This window comes from Acomys minous (assembly GCF_964271855.1).
Source record: "Acomys minous genome assembly, chromosome: 15".
NCBI lineage: Eukaryota > Metazoa > Chordata > Mammalia > Rodentia > Muridae > Acomys > Acomys minous.
In genome coordinates, this window is record NC_140497.1 from 5,106,212 (window position 1) to 5,125,267 (window position 19,056).

The window sequence follows — 19,056 nt, forward strand, 5'->3', positions numbered from 1 at the left end:
ATGAGACCTGCACACCAACACACCCGTGGAGGCAGGAGTAAGGAGAGGAGGCGTGTAAAGGGGTGAGTATGGGCACGATGTCGTGTATACACGCGTGAAGTTGACATGACCTTTGATTTCACGAAACACCCATAGCTGAGCTTTTTTCATGGTCACAGAGAGTGTAGGGGACATGGGAGAGGGAGCGTTGCCTCCCGGTGCTGTGTGGGTGTAGGGGGACACAGGGTGTTGCCTCCCGGTGCTGTGTGTGGTGTAGGGGGACACAGGGTGTTGCCTCCCGGTGCTGTGTGTGGTGTAGGGGGACACAGGGTGTTGCCTCCCGGTGCTGTGTGTGGTGTAGGGGGACACAGGGTGTTGCCTCCCGGTGCTGTGTGTGGTGTAGGGGGACACAGGGTGTTGCCTCCCGGTGCTGTGTGTGGTGTAGGGGGACACAGGGTGTTGCCTCCCGGTGCTGTGTGTGGTGTAGGGGGACACAGGGTGTTGCCTCCCGGTGCTGTGTGTGGTGTAGGGGGACACAGGGTGTTGCCTCCCGGTGCTGTGTGGGTGTAGGGGGACACAGGGTGTTGCCTCCCGGTGCTGTGTGTGGTGTAGGGGGACACAGGGTGTTGCCTCCCGGTGCTGTGTGGGTGTAGGGGGACACAGAGCTGGGGAGATTTAACACAGTTTAAGACAGTTTTCATTTAGCAATATCTTCTCAATCTCCAGCAGCCGAACGTGGGGGAGCTATTTTAACTTTCCAACTTTAGCTATGAGCTGGATTTCTTGGAAATATTCCTCTGAGATGATATTTTATGTTTCCAAACATACTTTGTTATTATGTTTGGCTCCATCCTGATGGTTTTCAGATTGTTCCGTGTCATTCTGGAGAAGTGAGTGCGAGGTGGGTATATCTCGTTTTCAGACTGGCTTCCTTCCTAACTCTCCATGGAAAATGTGCTCTGCATGCCTTCCACCCCAGCACTCGGGCAGAGCGGCAGGTGGATCTCTGAGTTCAAGTCCAGCCAAAACTACATAGTGAGCTCTGGGCAAGCCAAAGGATGCACAGCGAAGCTCAGCCTCCGACGGACAAGCGTGTTCTGGGAAGCGTTTCTTTACTTCTCTTGAGTCAGAAAGGCTCCTCCCTTCCGTGGACACCCATTGCCTTCTCTGCCGAGTCCACAGGTAGCAAATAGTGACAGTGACATAAGAAAAATGATCCCGACGCCATCACCAAGCAAGTGGCCTGGCATCTCTGTGCCTCAGCTTCGCATTTGGTAATGGAAGGTCTTACACTGCAGTTCCAGGGTCCCCTGGGAAGCTAGAGCCACTGATGCCTGGGGAATGGCTTGTCACAGAGCTTGTCACACCTGCAAAGGGCCTGGAGTTCATCTTTTCCCATCTCCATGTAGTGAGACAAGACCCACCCTAGGACAGTGGCTGGCAGGCTTCACAGGCAAGGGTCACCTGTGGGCCCACCTACACCCCAGCCCCTGCTGGGCCGGCTCTGCACACTCAGGGTCTTGGCACTGCTGAGGGTCAGCAGACGAGCCTGGAGTCAGGCGACACAGGAAGGCTGAGACCTCCACTTGTAGACAAAGGACAAGCCTGATGGGGACAAGGGATACAATTAGAAAAGAGCAGTGATTAATTTTTAAATACAACTTTGCTCTTAAACACACCTTCTTTGACAATATTCATGTCACTTTCTCCCATAAAAATACCAGATAATGACCTTCTATTCTGGGTTTGTGCGCTTTCCTTTTCTTCTATTAATGAATTATTCTTAGAAACATTGGAAATCTTTGAAAGTATAATTTCAGCAGCAGAAAAATCTGGCTATAATTTAAAATTCAAGACTGGGTTATTTCTGCATTTCTACTAATGCTCCTACTGCTGGGTGGGGAGGCGGGGTAACTCTGATGCCCTCACGACTGCTGTGAACTTTTCTGAATTCTTGTATTCAGACCCTAGCCAGACTGTGGTGTAGGCTAGGCATTTTACCACATAGCTTCAGCTTACATAGTACAAAATCAAGACGAAGCTGTGGGCCACAGCAGATGCCTCTCAGTAACTTGTGCATTAAAGTAGTGAGCTTTGCCTTAAGCACACAGCTGATCAGAGACCCAATATTAAGAAACAGATCACCCACTTGCTGGAAAAATCTCACCTTGAAGCACAGAAGGAATGGATACCAAATGTGCAAGCAAGCCAGGAGTGGGTACCAAATGTCCAAGCCAGGAGTGGGTACCAAATGTGCAAGCAAGCCAGGGGTGGGCACCAAATGCACAAGCCAGGAGTGGGTACCAAATGTACAAGCCAGGGGTGGGCACCAAATGCACAAGCCAGGAGTGGGTACCAAATGCACAAGCCAGGGTGGGCACCAAATGTCCAAGCCAGGAGTGGGCACCAAATGCACAAGCCAGGAGTGGGTACCAAATGTGCAAGCCAGGAGTGGGTACCAAATGCACAAGCCAGGAGTGGGTACCAAATGCACAAGCCAGGAGTGGGTACCAAATGTGCAAGCCAGGGGTGGGCACCAAATGTGCAAGCCAGGAGTGGGTACCAAATGCACAAGCCAGGAGTTGGTACCAAATGTGCAAGCCAGGAGTGGGTACCAAATGCACAAGCCAGGGTGGGCACCAAATGTGCAAGCCAGGAGTGGGTACCAAATGCACAAGCCAGGAGTGGGTACCAAATGCACAAGCCAGGAGTGGGTACCAAATGCACAAGCCAGGAGTGGGTACCAAATGTGCAAGCCAGGAGTGGGTACCAAATGTACAAGTCAGGGGTGGGCACCAAATGCACAAGCCAGGAGTGGGTACCAAATGTACAAGCCAGGGGTGGGCACCAAATGCACAAGCCAGGAGTGGCCACCAAATGCAGAAGCCAGGAGTGGCCACCAAATGTACAAGCCAGGGGTGGATACCAAATGTACAAGCCAGGGGTGGGTACCAAATGTACAAGCCAGGGGTGGGCACCAAATGCACAAACCAGGGGTGGGGACCAAATGTACAAGCCAGGAGTGGGCACCAAGTGCACAAGCCAGGAGTGGGTACCAAATGCACATGACACCTGCATTTCACCTTGCTGATGAAGTTGTTTGTCTATCCTTGTTTTTAGTGGCCATGTGGTTGGACCTTTACCATGTGAACCATACTGTTTTTTATTCAGTCTCCTGGATTATTTGTCTGTGTTGATTTTCAGGACTTGCACACATCTTGCCATATAAATGGGGCAGACTTCACATACTATCTTCACATGCTTGTGCCCAGTCTACAGACAGCAGTCATGTGAACTCTGAGTTCTCTTTTTAATAAGTGTTCTTATCTAACACAAGTCACACAGAATAAATAAAAGACAGGAGACCCATCCTGCCTCTCAGGCACCTGGCTCTTCACTGCCCTATGAAGGCACCATGAGGAACACAGCACAGATAGCCTCTATGGCCTGGGTTAAAGCCCATCCAACTTCTGCTAGGACCAGCAAAAGCAGGCACACTGGCCGGGGAGCTGTCAGGTTCCTGCTGTCAGCACTCTGGATCAATAGACAGACACTGATTGCATAGGCTGCTTCTGACTGATTTACTTTCTAAGATGGCTGCTGTAACTGGATTGAGGCTGCTGCGGCCCAGTTATAGCCCATCTAGGCTAAGGAGGCCCTCTGATAATAAATTAACACTTCATTTCTCACTAACATCATCTGCATCTGAATGAATTTTGCAGAACTCTTCTTATCTCAGCAAGAAAAGAGGGTTCCTTACTGAAGAGCCTCTGAGGCTCTTGCTTTCTGCAGCTTGCTGGGAAAAATAATCTCCCTGAAAGTGGCCCTGATCACAAAGCCATTTGGCTAACTGTTGAGAAAGCCAGTATGGTCTTTCACTCTTCCAAGCCCTTACACGCACGCGCATACACCCCTCCCCCCACAAGTATGTATGCATACACCAACGCACCCACACACACAGTACATGTGGTGGTTCCTTTGTACACACTTCCTTTTAGGTGGAGAAAGCTGCAGCACTCCTGAGCTGGCCCAAGAGGCTCAGGCAGCAACATGGGCCTGCAGAGGGGGCTCTGAATGCATTGAATCCTTGCACTTCCTCTTTCAGGACAGTGTGCCATATTCATCAGCTGGCAAGCATCCTTGCCTTTCATAATGGTCATATTCTAAACAAACAAATGTATCATGTCGCTCCAATCAATATGTCCTCAAGCTCATGGCCATCAAAGTTATGGAAATGTATTTTGTACATCTTCAATGTTCAGCTGAAAATCAATAAAAATCCATTATCTCATATTTCAAGGGCTGTGCTCGAGAGCAACAGCAAGCATAAATCTATCCAAAGGGAGAAAAAAAATGAACCGTCTTACACAATTACTAATTATTGATATTTACTTCTTGTACCATTCCACCTGGTGGGCAATTATTGGTAATTAAGTGTACAGCAGATACGCCTCAAAGGAAAAGAAATGTTAAATTGTGAGAACAAGACTTTGTTCTGATACTGCCAGGTGTCGGTGAGCGCCAGGATTTTAGTGAGAGACACCGGTTCGATATTTGCCACCGTTTCTGAATATTGGCTTATTTTAAAAATGTGTGTCGAGGCATACTGTGAAGAAAAGAAAGATCCAGTGTGCGCTACGGAAACCTGAAGTGATGCCCAGCTGAGACAGACAAGAAGTTGCAGAGAAGCTCGGCTTCTGTGTGGAGAAAAACACCCAACAAAACTCAGTAAATCTGAGTCTGTAAAACACACCTTGACCCAGTGAAGTGAGGGTTGGTTGGCCAGCTCCCTTTGTTTAATAGAGATGAGGCAGCTCACACTTCCCTGGAGCTTGCCTGCTTTTGTTAAAATGGCTGCCTAGCAAGCCAGGCAACTGCCTGGCTCTGCTTCACCAGCACTGCAGTTATAGGCTGTTTGGTTATAGGCATGCACCGCCACACCCATGTTGTTTGGTTATAGGCATGCACCGCCACACCCATGTTGTTTGGTTATTGGCATGCACCGCCATCCTTTACCTGGGCTCTAGACACCAGACTTGGGTCCTCATATGAGCTTGTTTCCCACGACCTTTACCTGCCGAACCCTCTCCCAGTCCCTCAGGTACGTGTTCAGCTGAGAGAGGCCTAACAGTCAGAATGAGGAAAGGCTGTATTGGGGCTCTAGCCTGCAGGATTTGATGCTTAAGAACTTCACATGTGCTCCTCTCATCGTATTTCCCGTCACCCGCAGCCTTGGGAATTGGTCCCTTGGGTGTTTTGTTTACAAGTCCTGTGCTATGTTGAACCCGTGTAAACAAAACACATGGAGAGGCGAGGCCTAGCCTGATGTCAAATGATGGATGATTTTCAGGCTCTGAGCTGATCCACATCTGTTACACAGAGTCGCAGCATCCACTGAGCTGCACACCAGGCACAGCGCAGCTCGTGGGGGACCCTGCAAGAGCAAATCCCAGTCCGCTTCTAAGACTAGAAGGAAGAAAGCAGAGGCCAGAGGGTCTGGAGCCCGTGCCACATGACAACACTGCTCCCTGACAGCCTGCATGCACAACACTGCGGTCCCTGAGTCGAAAACAGAACCGAAAGCTTCCTGCCTCCTGGAGCCAATGTAGCCATCGTGACGTCACAGGGTAGTCAGTATGTCACTCACACATTTGAGGTGATGCAGTGCCTTGTCGGACCCAGGAAAGCAGGGGCACATTCAGCAACACACGGTGCACAAAGTGATAGTGGTGGCCATAGACTTCTCTGACGTATGTGTTTCCTGGTCTATGCTTTCCACCACTACTTTAGAGCGAACTTCTACTTGTAAGAAGGACCGTTGGTGTAGGAAGGTCAGTCCTGGGACGTGGGCAGTGTCCTGCGTGTCTCCTGCTCCCCTGGTTTGAGTTCTGCTGCCTCATAATTACACCTCATTCTCTTGGGCCCGGTGGAGTTCTGTGATGGCTTCCAAGCCTTCAGACTCCACTGACAATGTTTTCACCAGCGTTAGCTTATATCCTATGATTAACCTGGGACAAAACGAGAAGTGGTCAGGGCTGTGAAGGCGAAAACTTAAGTGGCTGTTCTTATTCGACAGTAGGCGTGACACACTCACTTCTCCGCACGTGCACGAAGCCTTCGCGGCGACAGAGCTGCCTACATCCACATGTTGCTGGGAGCACAGTTTCTCCCTCGGGCAGGACCTGTATTGATTTTGAAGAGGACCCTAACTTAGTTTTCATTTTCAAGGGAGTCCTTTGGGAGCAGATGGTGGTGGATCTGGTTTGAATATAAGGGATAGGAGCTTGATCTGACGGATCATAGAGCAGAAATATTCCGAGAGGGAAGAACTGAATGTTCAACACCAGGGAGTCTTAGAATTAAGTGATCTCATTAATAGCTTAGAAGGCCGTGAAATCTCCTGGAGGACTATCAAGTGTTGTAGCTACTGCATCGGTCAGGCCTAAGCAGCCAATAACCGACACAATTAAGACTGAGGTGTAATTCAAAGCTGCAAGCACTGCGCTGGGCAGAACCAAAATTGCTAGTAATCTACTAGTAAACTAAAATAAACTACTCTAATCCTCATAACCTACTACATCCCAAGCACTTGCCAATCTGATCCTCCTAGGGCCGCTTCTCTCCACCTATTCCCTCTGTCAACTGTCAGCTCCTGGAAGACCCGCCCTCCACTTCCTGTCCTTCTGCCCTGCTGATTGGCTAAACAGCTCTTTATTGACAACTGTAACATCCACTCAAGGCATTCCTCCACAATCAAGTTGAAATTTATCTCAGGGCAATATATCAACCGATTAAAAGGTTCAAAACAGAGAAAGAAAGATATAATTAGACTTGGGCATTAAAATGAAAACCACACCTGGAAAGGAGCTAGGAGGAGGACTGGTGATAGAAAGATGGCCTCTGCCAGGGACCTTACGGCGGGAGACATGGAAGAGAAAGGTGGAGCCAGAACAAGCCATCGGTTTCTTACTGAAATCTTGCTTTGCATGAAAAACTCAGTGTGAATACAGGGCAGAAAGGAAGGTCTGAACATGCACCTGGGGCCAGCCTGGGGGAGGGGAAGGTGTCTTCACCAATTGCATTATGGGATTCCCAAGGGAGACTGCGATGTGCCCTGCAGTAGACAGCCAGTTGGACAGTGACAGCAACCAGCTGAGCTCAGGTGTGACAACAACTTGCTAAGAGGCAGGTGCAACGTGCGAAGGCCAGAAGACATACCCAGAGAATGCTGACCGCCTGGCCCACTGGGAAAGCAAAGGATCCTCACAAATGTGTAACAGGGCCCAGAAATATCGAGGGGCTAATACTGAGGGAGCTACCCTCTCTCCTCCCTCTCCATGGGAAATCTTCTTGTCAACCAGTAAAAAAATAATTTTATTTGTTTTAAAATTTACACAGTATATTGCTGGTGCTAGAACTTGCAAGCAGAAAGCCTCATACATAACAAACTCGTTTCCCTAGAATCCCAGCTTAGCAAAATCTCCACTGATCATCTTCATAGCCATTTCCTATAGAGGCCTCTGACCGTAGGGCCATCTGGGAAAGGGCAGCCTGAGGAACAGTGCCTTGGCACTGACTGCAGTTGACTTCTCTGTTTTCTTAGGTAGAGATGACGGCTTTTAGTTTTTGTAGAAGAAAACTAAATTACTATTTGATGTTGAAGACAGAGAAATAACAAACATTGCCACAGAGCGTCATGGAAAGTAGTTTCTTCTCTGAAGTCAATTGTTTTATGATATTTATGTTTCATTGAATTAACATGAATTCTCCTTAAATCGCTAAACACTGTATAATGTGACTTTACATTCTTACAGGCCCAAACTCAAAGGCGGCAGCTTCTCAGCTCTGTTAACAGTGATGCTCATCTATCTCAAAGCCATTTCAGAGCAGCAGCAGCAGTGTCTTACAGTTTGTGCCAAGAGCCTGTGGTATGGAGGCTGACATTGCGTGTGTTGTCTGATGGCCATGTCTTTCCCGTTTCTAGAAGCCTAGCTAGGTTTTGTTTTCAACAGCAACCTGAGATTATATATCAGGCATACCATTAAGTGCTAAGGTTGACAAAACATAGGCTAAATAGACCCCTGGCCGCTCTTAGCAGCCGTGTCAGCTCACGCTCAGCACCATGGAGCAAAGCCTCAATTCTTTTCTCAACTTGATCCCGCGAGGACTAAGACAGATTGGGGACTGAGGACAGGTACTGCTTTTTCCATGTCACCTCTTCCCTGGGATGCACTCCTCACAGACACCAAGACTGCTGAGAGAGAGGCTAATGCTTTTTCTGAACACTGAGGGCACAGTCTCTGTGAACTCAGAGCCCAGTGTGACAGAACAGTGCCCTCCTGCCTCTGCTGCCTTCCTGTCCACTGTAGAGCCTGTGTAAACACTGCCATGCGGCAGCTTTCACAAGCTCCAGTCATATTTTTTAAAAGGCATCTTTAAATAACAGTGGCGAGAACACCACACTCAGTACTCAGCAGTTTGTACAAAAAGCAGTCTGTATCACTAGGTCTCCACAAATACAGCACAGACCATGTGTCTAAAATCTATGTCAACTTCAAACAAAGACATGTCGGCTGCCCTGTCTACCAGCAGAGGGTCCAGGCACTGATGGGAGCCGACACTGAGGTACGATGAGACTCTGTGTGTGTGTACACTGAGACCCACGTTCTGTGTGTGTAAGTGAACACGTGACACACATTGCTCTAAGGCAGGTACATCTTGCCTTGTGCTTTGTAGTACACCACCAAGAAAGCGAGCAACTGACTTTCCCCCTTGTTCCTTGCAAACCGAGATCTACACACATTAAATGCATCCAAACATGCCGATCCCATGAAGCTGATTATGCAAAAAGAGCCAATAGCTACAAGAACCATACAAGGAGAGCTCCCTCAGGAGGGACAGCAGAGCCAGACCCTCGGCACTGCGTGGCTGGGAATAAGGAGACAGGACGTTCTAAACTCCTCCTGTTCACAGAGTCCATGACTGGAAAAGATCCACCCTCCCCACTAACGTCCACTCGTACACACCCTTTTAAACACGAAATCTGAGGCAGCTGGGTTGTTGGCCGCGTCATTGTTTGGGTTTAAGTGATTCTGCATTCGAAACCTAGTGTTTGGAACAAAGTACGAAAGGGGGATTTCTTTGTCTTGCTGTAGAAGCAAATCCAGCAACAGAAGTGTTTACTTTCTACAGTTTCCTTTAAAACCCAAGTGGGAGGCTGTTATACTGAGCTCGTGGGTAATGTGCACGGCACTGCAAGCCACACATACACATAGGTACATACACAGACACATACGCACTACACATACACACACTACACACACAGATACATAACACAAATATACACACTGCACACACACACCACACACACCACACATACACACACATACACCCGCTACACACACAGATACATAACAGGAATATACACATTGCACACACACACCACACATAAACACTCTACATACACAGATACATAACACAAATGCACACAGACACATACACACTACACATACACACACATACACACAGATACATCACACACACACACACACACACACACACACAACCACTGCACAGTGGACCCTGCTCACCCTGCTAATTTCCCTGCCTGCAAGGACTCTGCCTTTCTCTTGTTTTCCTCCCTCTCTGCCTCAGAGGCCCCTCAGCGGGGTGGTGCTTCAGGACTGTCTGGCCTGAGAGACCTTTCCGTCTGGGACAGTACCATTCCGTCTAGACGGGGAGAGCCCATCTGCTCAGCCGTGACTCTCAGCGCCAAGCATGGCCGTGCTTCCCGCCACCGGGCCTGCTCCTGGGTTGGCACAGTCCTTTGTCCCCCTTCACCAGGGGGAGTGACAGCCCTGAGCAAAGGCTGTTCGCACCATCACCCTAGTCATCCGTGAGAGCAGGCCGAGTGCCTGCAAGGCTGAACAAAATCCCTCCCAGCTGTTTGCAAAGGGCCCGAGGCTGCTGCTCGGAGTGGCAGAACCAGGGTTAATACTCCTGAGAGCTGGGCGGGCAGTGCGGCTGGCTCTGCTAGGCTGCTGTAAACACGGAGTTTTCGCCCCTAGTCAGACCCTTAGATGTGCGGGGCCATTCCAAGAACCGTTAAACATCAAACAGAAACGTCATAATCCGCACGGCGGTTATTACTGCACAGACGTTAGCCCCGCGGTTCAAAGGTGCTTGCCTCCATTTAATGAAGGGACTTAGTTCAGTAAAAGTTTATACGCTGCAAGTTTTCCGACTCGTCCTCTCAGTCTTTATATTATGGGTTATTCAGCTCGACGTAATGAAACCTTCAAAGGACTGAAATGCCCTGGGGCTGGCAGTTTTTCCAGATCAGACACCTCGGGACAAATAACTTGGATGCTTTCTAAGCACATGGGGTGAAGGGAGTTTTATTTTGTTTTTCATTGTGCCGCACAGAAATCCACAGCTCCTTTTCCCAGATCTTTAGGAGGGCCTATCAGGAAAGGCCAGCAGCCTGCTTTCCTTAGTGAGATCATAATTTCCTTGTGCCAAGAAACTAAGCTTGGAATGGGCTGTGGAATCGCATGAAGACATTCTTTTAGAATTCAAGGAGAACAGGAAACAAACCACTCTTTCGTGGCATGGTCTTCCGACAACATTTAAAGAGGTGCCTTTGCTATGCCTCTTATTACTTAGCAACAAAAGGGGGTTGCCTAGGTTCCCTTATGGGGAGACTGTAGGTCGTGGGGTGCCCTCCACTCAGCTGCATTGGCAACCTGGACGTCAGGAAGCCAGCCTGGCTCAGGAGAGCAGCTTCTCAGCCTGCTGTCCATGGTCTGTGTCGTGACACCTTCGACCCTCAGAGACACTGCGGTGAAGCCATTACTCTTCTTCTTTCATTGACTTATTGAGATATAAGTCACAGCAGCAGCCACACAATACTCATGTGACCACCCATGTGACATTAGCAGTGCAGAGATATGGGCACCCAGGACCCTGTGGCATGCCAAGTTCAACACTGGAAACCTTAGCCTTTTTGTTATTATCCTTGTTTCTGCCAAATTTTTTTCAAAATGTATATAAACCCGTAAAATTATTTTACAATTAATTACTATTAAACAACAAATAAAAAGCTAAATGAGAGGGTGAAAATAAGGAAAAAATGGAAGAGAAGAAAGGAGGTATGAAGGGAGGAATTTATTATAAGGATATAAGAAGATAAGGAAGGAAGCAAACAAGAAAAGAAGGAAACCAGGAAGAAAGAGGAGGAAGGAAGGGAGGAAGGATGAAAAGGAGGACAAGACAAGGAAAGGTAGGGAAGGAGGGAAGGGGAGTTAAGAGCAAACTGCACTCGCACTCCATTCTTCCAAAGGCCTTACTCTGCCTTCCTGTCAAGTAAAAATGCAGTCTTGAGGGCACCGAGCAGTCCCTTCCATATTTGTGCCTGTTATGGGATTTTGGAGGAAATACCAATTTAGTTGACAGTTTCTGGAAGAAGGCGGATGTCCCGATGTTTCACGTCTTCCGTCTTCCAATGGAAGCTGGTACTCAGGAGCGCTTAGGCTACCCTGAACAGGTCTCCACCCTGCTCTCCCGGCCTCAAAGCTGAGGCAAATGGTGAGTCTGAGCTCCTGCTGGAAGCCAGGGAAGGCTTTAAAATTCTACTTGGCTCTCCAGCATTCAGGGCGCGCTCTCTCAGCCTTGTCTTGCACAGTGGGATTTCCATAGCTTATCCTAAGATTTCTTCCCCCCCCCTTGGTTTAATAATAAATTCCTCAGGAAATTGTCCAATAACTGCCACATAAGGGAGACAGATGTTCTGAAGAAAAGAGCAGTTTTGTTTGATTTTATATCTTTGCACATATGCATGGCAAGTCATAAATTGTCTGAGGTGCTATGAAGGGAAGGTGAGGCTGTGATGAAAATCAGGAGACTGCACTTTGCACAGCTGGCGTGGCTCTCTATGTTCCCAAAGAAAGCAGATTCCAGCCTGTGGGCAAGTGACAGGTGACCTCCCCCTGGGCTAGCCACACTTTTTTTGCAGATGGGAAGATGGCTTCCCTCACCCTCTTTGGCTCTGATCACGTTGGGCAGAGGGCGGCTATGTTTTTTTATTATATATTATATATTTGACCCAGAAAAATCTTAGGATTATAAAACTTTTTTGTGGGATGATGCTGAGCTGATTCCATTTTATTTTAATGGAGAAAACATTTGTGATCAAAGTCATAATTTTATTAGCATATGCTACTGCTGTGCTCAGAGAAAATGGCAGAAAACTCTTGTTTTTTGATATAAGTTTTTAATTGAAACATATTTGCATTACTTACTCCGTTCTTTTCTTCCCTCATACCCCTCCCCTGCCCTCCAACTCTCAAGCTGACAGACAGCCTTTCTTTCTTTGACTATGTTATTATTAGGTGAATGTATGCACACACATACATATTCGTGTGTATTTACAGCCGAGTCTGTTTTTGTTGTTCCTGTGTATATGGTTTCAAGGCTGACCACTCTGCACTGCACTGTCAATAGAGGAACTTGTCTAACTGTCCATCTCTGAGCTGCCCTTAGTCACCTCATAGAATCCCGCCCCGCCCCCCTTCTGCGTTAACACATCCACTGATGTTGGCATTGTTCCAGGAGAGACTTTTGTCACAGACTGTGTGGCATCCTGACTTTTACAATCTTCCCATCCCTCTTCTGTGGTGCTCCCTGAGCCATAGAATGAGGACTGAGGTGTGGATGTATCTGTTGGTGTTGGGCAGAACACGGCCCTGTTCTCTGCATTGTGTGCAGGTGTGATCTTCTGCGATGGTCTCCATTTGCTTTAAAGAGAGACTTCCTTGAGAGGAGTGGTAGCCACATTATTGTGGGTATAGGCATAAGGTTTCGAATGTAGGAAGGAATTATACTCTTCTAGCAAAGTGGTGGTAATGGGATCTTTTCTAAGGTTTATGACCTCACTGGCCCCAGGAAGTTTCCAGTATATGCAAGGCGTGATTTCCCTCCTGTTGAATGGTTCCTACATCCAATTACACGTCTGTTAGTTGCCACTGACGTGTGAGTCATTGATGGTTGAACTATCCAGAGAATCCCAAAATAGCTGAGCAGAATCACTGTGTAGTCAGAGTACATTTTTTTCTCTTTTTGGGGTGTTTGATATTCAGTTGGTGACTCACCTGGTTTTAGCAACTCAACAGTTGAGGTTGTTTAGTACTGAGTTACGTTTGAACGGCTTCAAGTCACCTCTTTCAAATGGTGGCTGTGTTGGGGACATGGTCCAGTTTGAGCCTGTCCTCCAACTAAAGCTCTCAACATCACAATTATTACATAATACATGTCATTTATGTTGTGTGTAAGGAAGTCTTTGTCTAACTATAGTGTAATTGGGGCTATATGGGGACCCATCACTAGTCCAAGTGCTGAGAGTAAGTGACTGCTTAGTGCCAAGCCTCCAGAGGTAGATCCATGTCAGTCTCTCCAAGGCCCAGGGAATGTCACAGGAGAGGTTATACAGACTGTGGAAACCACAATGAAGGTGGTAGTGGGGCCTCTGTCTTCTAGATACGAGTTGGTGGTAAAATCATGAACACATGTCATCTGTGAGTCCTCCACAGGGTCAGGGATTGAAAGATAAAATAAAGAATGGAAATGAGGGTAGAAGAGAGAGGGGGCAGGAAGAAGGAGAGAGGGGGCAGGAAGAAGGAGAGGGGGGGCAGGAAGAAGGAGAGAGGGGGGGCAGGAAGAAGGAGAGAGGGGGCAGGAAGAAGGAGAGGGGGGCAGGAAGAAGGAGAGAGGGGGCAGGAAGAAGGAGAAAGGGGGCAGGAAGAAGGAGAGAGGGGGCAGGAAGAAGGAGAGAGGGGGCAGGAAGAAGGAGAGAGGGGGCAGGAAGAAGGAGAGAGGGGGCAGGAAGAAGGAGAGAGGGGGCAGGAAGAAGGAGAGAGGGGGCAGGAAGAAGGAGAGAGGGGGCAGGAAGAAGGAGAGAGGGGGCAGGAAGAAGGAGAGGGGGGCAGGAAGAAGGAGAGAGGGGGCAGGAAGAAGGAGAAAGGGGGCAGGAAGAAGGAGAGAGGGGGCAGGAAGAAGGAGAGAGGGGGCAGGAAGAAGGAGAGAGGGGGCAGGAAGAAGGAGAGAGGGGGCAGGAAGAAGGAGAGGGGGGGCAGGAAGAAGGAGAGGGGGGGCAGGAAGAAGGAGAGAGTGGGCAGGAAGAAGGAGAGAGGGGGCAGGAAGAAGGAGAGAGGGGGCAGGAAGAAGGAGAGAGGGGGCAGGAAGAAGGAGAGAGGGGGCAGGAAGAAGGAGAGAGGGGGCAGGAAGAAGGAGAGGGGGGGCAGGAAGAAGGAGAGAGTGGGCAGGAAGAAGGAGAGAGGGGGCAGGAAGAAGGAGAGAGGGGGCAGGAAGAAGGAGAGAGGGGGCAGGAAGAAGGAGAGAGGGGGCAGGAAGAAGGAGAGAGGGGGCAGGAAGAAGGAGAGAGGGGGCAGGAAGAAGGAGAGGGGGGCAGGAAGAAGGAGAGAGGGGGCAGGAAGAAGGAGAAAGGGGGCAGGAAGAAGGAGAGAGGGGGCAGGAAGAAGGAGAGGGGGGGCAGGAAGAAGGAGAGAGGGGGCAGGAAGAAGGAGAGAGGGGGCAGGAAGAAGGAGAGAGGGGGCAGGAAGAAGGAGAGAGGGGCAGGAAGAAGGAGAGGGGGCAGGAAGAAGGAGAGAGGGGCAGGAAGAAGGAGAGAGGGGGGCAGGAAGAAGGAGAGAGGGGGCAGGAAGAAGGAGAGGGGGGCAGGAAGAAGGAGAGAGGGGGCAGGAAGAAGGAGAAAGGGGGCAGGAAGAAGGAGAGAGGGGGCAGGAAGAAGGAGAGAGGGGGCAGGAAGAAGGAGAGGGGGGGCAGGAAGAAGGAGAGAGGGGGCAGGAAGAAGGAGAGAGGGGCAGGAAGAAGGAGAGGGGGCAGGAAGAAGGAGAGAGGGGCAGGAAGAAGGAGAGAGGGGGGCAGGAAGAAGGAGAGAGGGGGCAGGAAGAAGGAGAGAGGGGGCAGGAAGAAGGAGAGAGGGGCAGGAAGAAGGAGAGAGGGGGCAGGAAGAAGGAGAGGGGGGCAGGAAGAAGGAGAGAGGGGGCAGGAAGAAGGAGAGAGGGGGCAGGAAGAAGGAGAGAGGGGCAGGAAGAAGGAGAGAGGGGCAGGAAGAAGGAGAGAGGGGGCAGGAAGAAGGAGAGGGGGGCAGGAAGAAGGAGAGAGGGGGCAGGAAGAAGGAGAGAGGGGGCAGGAAGAAGGAGAGAGGGGGCAGGAAGAAGGAGAGAGGGGGCAGGAAGAAGGAGAGAGGGGGCAGGAAGAAGGAGAGGGGGGCAGGAAGAAGGAGAGAGGGGGCAGGAAGAAGGAGAGAGGGGGCAGGAAGAAGGAGAGAGGGGGCAGGAAGAAGGAGAGAGGGGGCAGGAAGAAGGAGAGAGGGGGCAGGAAGAAGGAGAGAGGGGGCAGGAAGAAGGAGAGAGGGGGCAGGAAGAAGGAGAGAGGGGGCAGGAAGAAGGAGAGAGGGGGCAGGAAGAAGGAGAGAGGGGCAGGAAGAAGGAGAAAGGGGGCAGGAAGAAGGAGAGAGGGGCAGGAAGAAGGAGAGGGGGCAGGAAGAAGGAGAGAGGGGGCAGGAAGAAGGAGAGAGGGGCAGGAAGAAGGAGAGGGGGGGCAGGAAGAAGGAGAAAGGGGGCAGGAAGAAGGAGAGGGGGGGCAGGAAGAAGGAGAGAGGGGGCAGGAAGAAGGAGGGGGGGCAGGAAGAAGGAGAGGGGGGGCAGGAAGAAGAAGAGAGGGGGGCAGGAAGAAGGAGAGAGGGGGCAGGAAGAAGGAGAGAGGGGGCAGGAAGAAGGAGAGAGGGGGCAGGAAGAAGGAGAGGGGGGCAGGAATAAGGAGAGAGGGGGCAGGAATGGAGGGGTGAGAGGGGGCCGTTGGGGAGGTCACAGGTCATTATATCAAAGTATGACATTGTCAGACATTTAAAGGAGAAGCTAACAGCAAGTGTGAGCAAGACCAGAGAAGGTCTCGGGCATGGGTGAAAATGTAAAAATGAAACCTGCTGTTTTGTGCAATGATGTATTGTAATAATCCTTTTAAATCAATGTGACTGCAATGTGTGTGTGCCAGAAATACCAAGACTCTTTCATAAGGGTCGTTATGCAGAATGCAGTGGGAAAAAGTAGTTAAAACCAGCAGGCGCATAGATAAAATTCAGCCAAAGGGCCTCAACTGTGCCCTAGGCATATGCTCTTCTGACTTTGTATCTGGAAATAACTGCTGACTTTTAAAGAGTTGTGAACATTGAATAAAGAATTCTGCTCATCCTCTACCTCAGCTGTCCCTGCGGAAACCCCTCCCTCCGCAGCCATGATGCTAGAGTCAGTCGTGAACAAAAGTCCTACTTCTACACCGTGCTCTCAGCCAGCCTGCCACTTGCCCAATGGCTCACCAACTGTCCCTTAAGTATCCATTTTCTAGTCCAGGGTGTGAGTAAAAAGCCATAGGTCCACAGTGTCAAGCTGCCATGTCACCTCCATCTCCTGTCATCCGGGCCCTTTAGATATAGGCTGGCTGCATGCCTTACACCGCTTTCCTCTCTGTTGATGCCATGTGGCTTCCTCTCCGTGATGGGGGAAGCTACGGGCGCTTGGTACAACACACCAGGAAAGGCAGCTGGCTGGACCGGCAGCCAGTGACGTTAGCATTGCTCACTTGAGCACCATGCACCCTGCCTGCCGTTTCCACAGATGATGAACTCGTCGACTCAAAGAGGAGGGAGTAGGGAAATAGGAACTCAGCTGATGGGGAAATATTAATTTTAGCAGAAACCCAGCTTACAGGCGTAGAATGAAAAACAGAAATAGAAAAGCCCCTCCTCCCCTTAGTGAACACCATGGTAATTATTGTTTCCACCAAAAATAGTCACCACAGGATGAAAGTGATACCTGCACTCCAGCCAGGAACTAGGAATTTACACATCTCAAATACCCCCTATTTGTTAATTACAACTTGGAAAACGCTAACTGTACGGTGAAAACACAGCAAATCCCACACCATATTTTTACAAGTACCCTAGCAAGGAAACAACCATTAGAGTGATAAAATTATTTAATTTGAAAGATGCGGTAAACACACTTTTTTATTTTGTCTGTATGATTACATGTTTATGTGTATGTGCACATGTGTAGTTGTGTGTGGATGCTGAGTGTCTTCCTCAATTGTCCCCCACCTTGTTTTTTGAGGCAGGGTCTCTAGCTGCTCCTTGCTAACTAGCGATCCCCAGGGCCAGGCCTGTCTCCATTGCCCTGTTGTCAAGATCACAAGCACACACCAGCACTCCAGCACTCCCAGCATATATGTGGGAGTTGTACATCCGAACCCCAACCTTCCTGCTTGCATAGTAAGTGTTTCCCCCACTGAGCACGTCTCTCCAGCCTCCTGAGGCAGACACGTTAACACATACACGGTTCCATGGGTTCTTTCCTTAATAAGCCATCCATCAGCCATGTCTGTGACCCCTGCCCGTGTGGTCCTACTGTTTTCTGCCTATTGAGTCACACTCTGTTGTCATGCCTGAAGTGTTGGTGTGTTAGCCAGTCCCGCCTTGTGCATTCCACCCCTTCCTGCTGCTATGGACATTTCCCTCAAAAGTCTCTACACTGCTTTAGAATAACATTGTGTCACTTCTCTCTTATCAATACTGTGTGAGCTTGCCCACTGACAGTTTCCAAAGTCAGTCAGCGCCTTCCCTCTTTTACATCATATCTCACAGTAGACTTCCGCCATGCTTGTCTCTGGGCTCCGCTCCTGTTGCCCACCCACGACCCTCTCAGTAGTACTCCTCCCTTCCCAATAATTTGCTCCTTCCTCTATAGCCTCCTCTCTAGGTGTGCATGTGTGTTTTCGAGCACATGCATGGGGGGGGGTGCTGTGCACGTGTGCACGTGTACGTGCATGTATTTAAATCTAGATTCCATGTTTTAGGGGGAAAATGTCATTCTAAGCCTGGCTTATTTCACTTAACAGCATGATATTCAGCTCTATCTATTTCTTCCCAAATGATGTCACCCAGACTTGCTCTCCCTGGTACAACTAGACCACAGTTTCTAATTCACTCATCGGCTGTTAGAGGCATCCAGGCTATCCATAGGTCACGGTTAATCGTGATTGTTTTCTGCATCCGGGACCAACTTAACAGCAAGCTGCTGAGCAATCCCGGGGGATTTTCTTGATCAGATTATTTGAAGCAGGAAGAGCTACACTACTCATGGGTGACATTTGGGGTGGTAGTCTGGACAAGAAGCAAAGGGAAGGAGAGCTTCGCGTGTCCCTGATGGCCTTCAGTACTGCAGGTGAGTTTGTTCACCCTGTTATTGCTACTTATTCACTTGGGGTGCTTATTTTTGTTACAGTGATTTATAAATCCTAAATAACAATCCCTGACAGGTTTATAACTGGCAAAGAAGATGGCGCCCGTCGCAGGCTACCTCTACATTCTGTTGGTTTATCTGTTTAATCCCCCAATCTGTTCCCCAGCCCACCAGCCCCCAGCAACCACAATGGCTGCTTCACTGAGCCTTCACGTGCAGATGCACACGTCTTCCTTACTCTTTTTCCGCTAAAACCCTAATCTTTCATTTCTTATGATTGATCTTCCTGATAAACGTTTTTGTCAGTGACGGCACTCCTGACATTTCCCTGTGGGAACTTAGATGCTTAGTTTTCATGTGAACCTGACTCAGTCTAAGACCACCTAGGAAGAGATCTGCCCCATCTGAGAGTGTGTGTAGGGGTGAGCCACCTAGGAAGAGATCTGCCCCATCTGAGAGTGTGTGTGTAGGGGTGAGCCACCTAGGAAGGGGATCTGCCCCATCTGAGAGTGTGTGTGTAGGGGTGAGCCACCTAGGAAGAGATCTGCCCCATCTGAGAGTGTGTGTGTAGGGGTGAGCCACCTAGGAAGAGATCTGCCCCATCTGAGAGAGTGTGTGTAAGGGTGAGCCACCTAGGAAGGGGATCTGCCCCATCTGAGAGTGTGTGTGTAGGGGTGAGCCACCTAGGAAGGGATCTGCCCCATCTGAGAGTGTGTGTGTAGGGGTGAGCCACCTAGGAAGGGATCTGCCCCATCTGAGGTGG

The 19,056-nt window shown here is 49.6% G+C and overlaps 1 long non-coding RNA gene across 3 annotated transcripts; it reads right to left on the reverse strand.

Moving 5' to 3' along the window:
* Nucleotides 1–554: 554 nt before the first annotated feature.
* On the reverse strand, nucleotides 555–10,090 carry LOC311584371. 3 transcript variants are annotated; one of them, XR_014774837.1, is made up of 4 exons: nucleotides 9,701–10,090; nucleotides 6,074–6,161; nucleotides 4,996–5,987; nucleotides 555–1,584 (listed from the first exon to the last, which is right to left on the reverse strand). It is a non-coding gene; the product is annotated as an uncharacterized lncRNA (long non-coding RNA). The 3 variants fall into 3 exon arrangements; XR_014774838.1 differs by lacking the exon at nucleotides 9,701–10,090 and having other exon boundaries at nucleotides 6,074–6,400; XR_014774839.1 differs by lacking the exons at nucleotides 555–1,584; nucleotides 9,701–10,090 and adding an exon at nucleotides 4,137–4,241 and having other exon boundaries at nucleotides 6,074–6,400.
* Between the last annotated feature and the right edge of the window lie 8,966 nt (nucleotides 10,091–19,056).